Below are 6,118 nucleotides of genomic sequence, written 5' to 3'. Positions count from 1 at the left end.
CTTTATGCCACAAGACAAACCTACCTTTATATTTGTAGCAGATTCCAATTGTACAAAGGATAACGGTCGCCTTCTAGCTCCTAGGGAATTACCTTTAGCTCAGTGGTAGCAGAGACAATATATATAAGTCTCTGGGTCTGGTCAGTGTGTTTCCTGTGATAATTCGATCGTGTATTCATTAGTTCGTGTCAACATGTCACATATCCTAGACATATATGGCATGGATTAATATCTGCATACGTTTATGAAATTAAATAATGAACGAGAAAGGAGTGCCGGTGTCATGAAAGAAATAACCCTCACACATCAAAGTCGCCATTTCAACTTGTTTATTCTTAAAATCCTGTATTTTCAGAGCTAAATTATGTTTTTTTATAAGTATTGTGACAACCTTATTTTAAAAACCTGGTTAGAAATATGATCAAATAATTAATTTCTGAAGACTTTTTTGAAAATGTCTAAAGAACAAAAAAGTAGTTCCTGTTATAATACGTCTCTGCAGTGGTAGGAACCTTTGGATCGCAGGTTCGATCCGGTGGAAGCACACCACTTTCTTCCTGTTACCAGAGACGTATACTAGCTGTACATCACTGTTTTATAAATATAAAAAAACAATGAATCAAAGTAAACACGCGATCAAACACGCCATAAAAAGTGTATGTCCCATATAATCAAACACTGTGACTACAGGCGATATTTCATAACAACTCTTCGAATTCTTCCAAATATAATTGCAATAGAGCTCTGTGTCGGCCAAATACAGGATTTCATTTTACTGGAAAGTTTGTGATTAGAAGCGAATAAAAAGAAAATGAAAAAAAGACGTTTGACAGAAAGACATAAAGCCAAAGTTTGTAATGCTAAAAAATGTATTTTGCATTTATCGGATGAATCTATACATAACTATCATACATTTGTTATTATTTTCAACAGGTTCTTCACATTTCGTAAAACGATCGCGCTTTTAAGTGACCCATCTTTTTATCTTTGCGTGTTTTATTTACCTTGCATTGGCCCTAAGACCTCTTCTGTCTTGGTGGGCCGTTAATAACTCAATAACTAACATAACTCCCACATGGAAGACCCTAGAAGGCCGCTTAACGGTTGTCTCAATGTAGTTTGAGAATACGACATATATCGACAAACATGTCTATAGAAACATTACGGTTAAATTACATGATTGATCAACTTTCAAATGCGACGGAAAAAGTATTGCGTGAACTTTAATTTAGTCATGGTAAAGCACTTAATATACACATTTTTTAGCCAAAAAAGGATATCAGACGTCTTCATCTCAAACCCTCGATTTTTGTAGACAATTAACATCACGTGCTTTTAATTGATGACGCAAAGTAAAGTATGACGTCATAATTGGCTCCGACATTAGTAACGGAATAGGAGGACTTGCAGAGCCATGATTCCGGCAACACACGGACGGCAACAAACAGTCAACAACCGCATACCCAGTGATTCCGGGGCATGCCTCCCGTCGGTTACCCAATGTGGGGACACTGACGAGGACTTCCGGTCAAGGCGGTTTGGAACTCCGTTGGAGCCCTATACGAGAGACACCGCCTCTTACTGGAAGTATGAAAATGGTTGTTTCCGCGTCGATCGGAACCAGTTTGAGGATATTGAATTTTCATTCTCGCCTGAGAACCTCTTCACTTCAGATTCATGGCGCCAGCGAGAAGAACAAAAGAAGCAACAGGTACCTCTTGTCTTACCTGTACAAGAACCGGTGAGAGAGTTAAAAGTCAAAGGACGCAGTGTCGGCACAGACGCGGAACAAATTGATGACAGTATCGACAACGATAGAAGATCCAGAAATTCACAGCCCGGAAAATTATGTGGGATACAAAATTATTACAAGCTCGACCCTGCTGAATGTGATGTAGATTACGCTACCCTATGTATCAATGGACAAAGGGCTGTTGTAAATTCCAACACCAATGATGATAATGGAATGGGAATAGCGACATCCATCGTAGTAGAGGGAGAACAAAAGTTCTTGTTTTCGTTCGGTAAATGCGGGAGAGTTGCAGTGATGACTCCCATCACAGAAGTTCCCTCGCAGTGTGGGACCCCCTATAAAACTTTAGTGAGCCCTTCTTTGTCTGAGGAGACCCTTTCCCCCGCCAGCAGCATGTCGTACAAGTCTATATGGGACTGTCCCCTCAGGAAGAATGAGTACCTCGCGCGAGATCAGTATATGCACCAGTATGTCACTTCAAGAGGACATATACCATACGACTATGAAATATATTCTTCTTCAGAGAGAGGAGATAGCAACGTTTATGACAACAATGTTAGACTGAAGAAATGTGTATCAGAAGTAGCCCCAAAGGACCCTCTTGTGAACCAATTGGAACGTTTATCGGTGCTTCCGGAAAGGACTAGAGCGGCCTACAACTTGCCTCGAGTTCCGGTGTCGGAGTTCGGGGTTCCGGCTCTGTCGGTTTCCACGGCAACTATAACCAATAGGTACTGCATCAAGAAGATCATGGATAAGCCCCCCAATAAGTATGTCTATAAGTCACTTCCGCCATTATATCCGACAGCACACCTAGAAAAAGGCGCCAGTAATACTCGTCTGCCTATGTATCGCTCACAGAGCCTTAACGGGTTAAAATATAACACAGCAAAATCCGAGGAGAGTTTAGCTTCAGATGCAAGCAAATATTTCGACAGCATAGCTGGCAGTTACCAGGCAAAGTCTAACACCAGGAGAAAATCCGACTCTGATCTCAAAGCATTAAGAACCAAACTACCGCCATTGCGGAAATCTGCGAAAAAGAAGACCTCCAAATCTAAAAAAAAGACTACCGGATCCAAACAACATTCGAAGATGCGAAATCTGGAAACAAAGGTCGATATCGATCCATCTCCATGGAAGGATTATCCTAGTAACGTCAATGTCGCCAGCGAAATCGAAACGATCGTTAGTGAGAAACTCCAACACACTTTTGACAGAGCGGAACCGGAAACGGATCAAGAACCAGATGGCAAATTACAGAGCACCAGTTTGATCCTCATGCGTTCTAACGTGAAACCATCGAAATCAAAGATGCGTAGCCCTTACATGTCACAGAGCATGTCTAAAAGCAGCCTTACAAAAAATAAAAAGCGGAAACGAGGATTCAAGAATAAAAAGAAAAATGAACGCAGCACAGATAAATGAGTAAAATCTACAAACATATCTTGTTCATCTATCTAACAATTTTATACATTATTTAACAAAATCTAAATTGCTTTTAGAGAATATTTTATTACTATACAATATAATACAATACTTTTGTCCTACTATTGTGTCATCAATAGAGACCGTCATAATCCAGTGATTGAAAAAAAAAAAGATGAAAAATCTATGTTAAAAATGTATGTTGAAGAAAGCAATGTTGAATTTGAAAATAAATAGTAAGTAAATAATCTTATCCTGCTTAGGTGTTTTTGTTAGCAGTCCTTGTTATCCTTCGTCATCGTCGAAACCATATTTGACTAAGGGTTCTCTTCTGACCATTACGGGGTAGAATACGGAAATAGTCAAATGATAACCGTTTCATTAAATACTTTACGCTGTAGCCTTGGCTTGACAATAGTACTTAAAGGATCAGACCGAGCCCATGGTAGCAGTGTATAGTAGCGTACGATGGCCGTGATATTTTTTTCAATGAATAACCCCTGTAATATAACATGCATCAAAATAAAAAAAATAAAAAAACCAGCACTCAAATTGCCAGTAACATAATGAAGTGGACTATACGGGCTTCATAATTTTTCAACAAAAGATAATCGAATTTGGTTTGAGACTACAGATTTGGGCATTTACAAAGCTAGCTTTTCATGTAGTCTTTTTTTTGTACTCAGCACATGCGTAAATATTGTGAAAAATCCTCTGGAAAGACCTATGCTTAAACGTGAGTATTCCTGTTACCGAGTAGGCGATATTTAATTTCAGACAGGATTTAAGAAAAATACTACTACTTGTGGGGGTCAAATTTTGGGTTAAAAATCATTTTTTTGCATGTTTTGGTGTTTTTTGATGTGGTAACCATGGTTTTCACAAGTCCCAAATCTGGGGGAAAACAGTTTTTTTAAGAAAAAAATCAGTCTTCTAAACAAAATGAACTAAAATGTAGTTTATAAATATGTATATATATGTAGGTGTGTTGTGCAGGTTGAATTCACCACTCATGTTTATTTGAGACATGCCCTTTATTTTTAGGGTCAAGCCATTTCTACTGTACACTGCTACCCATATTCATGAACATGTTACTTGCTCAAGCAGTGATTTGTGCTCAAACCAACTTACTTAAAACTCAGTAAAAGTACGTGACACGGCAAAAAAGTCAAGTCAAGACATTGAAAATGGAATACGGTTTCAAATATCTCCAAAATTCTTGCAAAATCATTGACAAAATGTGATTTGTTTTAAATTGATAACCGGAACAAAAAATTGGGCTTGGGCACATAACCTGAGTTTGAGCATGAGGACGGTGGCATGAATACGATGAACACGGCGGGCCCAGGTATTACGGAAGGGTTAACGCCTTCCCCTTCATCGACGACACACGCCGTGTAAACGAAGGTAAAATCTATGTAATGTCACGTTCTTGAAGTGAGAACAAGGGTAGTGACAAGGCACACGAACGGGCATAATTATAAACATCGACCTTCATATCACACATGGAAATAGCACATACCTCAATAGGTTTATAATGGCGACAATAAATGCTCGACATCTACCATGGAGCTTAAGATATGCGGAGCAAGCTTTTGAATATCAATTTTTTCTGGTTATAACTCAATAAATAAATCTAACTTTGTCAATGCTTTGGAAACATTTTGAAGAGACTTAAAGCCAAATACTGTTTTCAATGTTTACATTTGACTTTTTGATTGTTTGACATGATCTAAGCGAGTTACCAGAAAGTTGGTTTGAGCACAGATTCCATGCTTGAGCATGAGAACAGTTCCATGAATACGGGCCCAGATGTTGTAATCGCGAATATTATCTGATTTAACAATTTGATCAAAACAATTTTAATTGCAAAGTGATTTAATTGACCCACTGCTCAAACGTATCACATATATTTCATATAAATATCATGTACTTACTAAACCTAACGTTGATGTACCAAAAACGGGTGTCAGACGATTCGCCCCAAAACCTTAACGCCACAAGCTGTTTACGCCCCAAATTATATCGCCCCAACCAATTCGCCCCCCAAAAAACATAACGCCCCAAATATTTCGTCCCAAAAACTTCAACGCCCATAAAAAGTCTTCCATAAAAGTATTTGAAATTTTTTAAAGTGAAATATCTACCTTTTATGTAATAATCTTAAAGATTAAAATTCAAAAATTACCATCTGTTGCAATTCGTTTGATGTTTGGGGTGCTAACTGGGGTCCTACTCGTTATGGAAGTCGGAAGATTCCAATAGCCAACCCCCATTTTTCAGTCTTGACTGTTGTCTTGCCAAAGTGATAATCGCTAGCGCTAAATTGAAATTGGAGGAGTGTGCTAGACTTTTGAACACAGTTCACAAATGGTCAGAGAGGAAGGGAAAGTCGTGGGATGCAAAAGCCATGAAACTTGCTAAACGTTACCAGATATACCAAATCATCAGTAGGGCTACGGGCGCTAACAAACCGATTATGCTTAATATTATGAAAAACGTTTTTAAGTAAGATAAACAGTCATGGTTTACAGGGGAAAATATCACATGTCTAAATATTTAAAAATGAAAAAATAAAAAATGGGAACCTGAACGTGGATTCGAAGTTGCACCGTTCATTTCGTCTGGTCACAAGTTTACTGCGTTACACGTACATAGACGAAAATGGAAATACAAACTGTTTTAACCAAAGAAACACCTGTCGCAGTTAAAGAAACTCGCCCACCTCTGTTCCAGCACTTTCCCAAAGGAGGACCACTTTTCCGGAATACAGTTTGTTTTTGGAAATTACATCACGGAATATTTTTTTTATTCACAATTATGTCGTCCTTACATAATGTCGATTGGAATGAACGGGTTATGTATGTCGGCAGCTTACAAAATAGCAAAATTATAAAGATAATGTCGGTACAACTTTAAGTACATAGTTACATGTAG

Source organism: Mizuhopecten yessoensis, unplaced genomic scaffold (assembly GCF_002113885.1).
Source record: "Mizuhopecten yessoensis strain PY_sf001 unplaced genomic scaffold, ASM211388v2 scaffold3229, whole genome shotgun sequence".
NCBI lineage: Eukaryota > Metazoa > Mollusca > Bivalvia > Pectinida > Pectinidae > Mizuhopecten > Mizuhopecten yessoensis.
The sequence above is the reverse complement of the archived record's forward strand: the minus strand, read 5'-3'. Positions refer to the sequence as shown.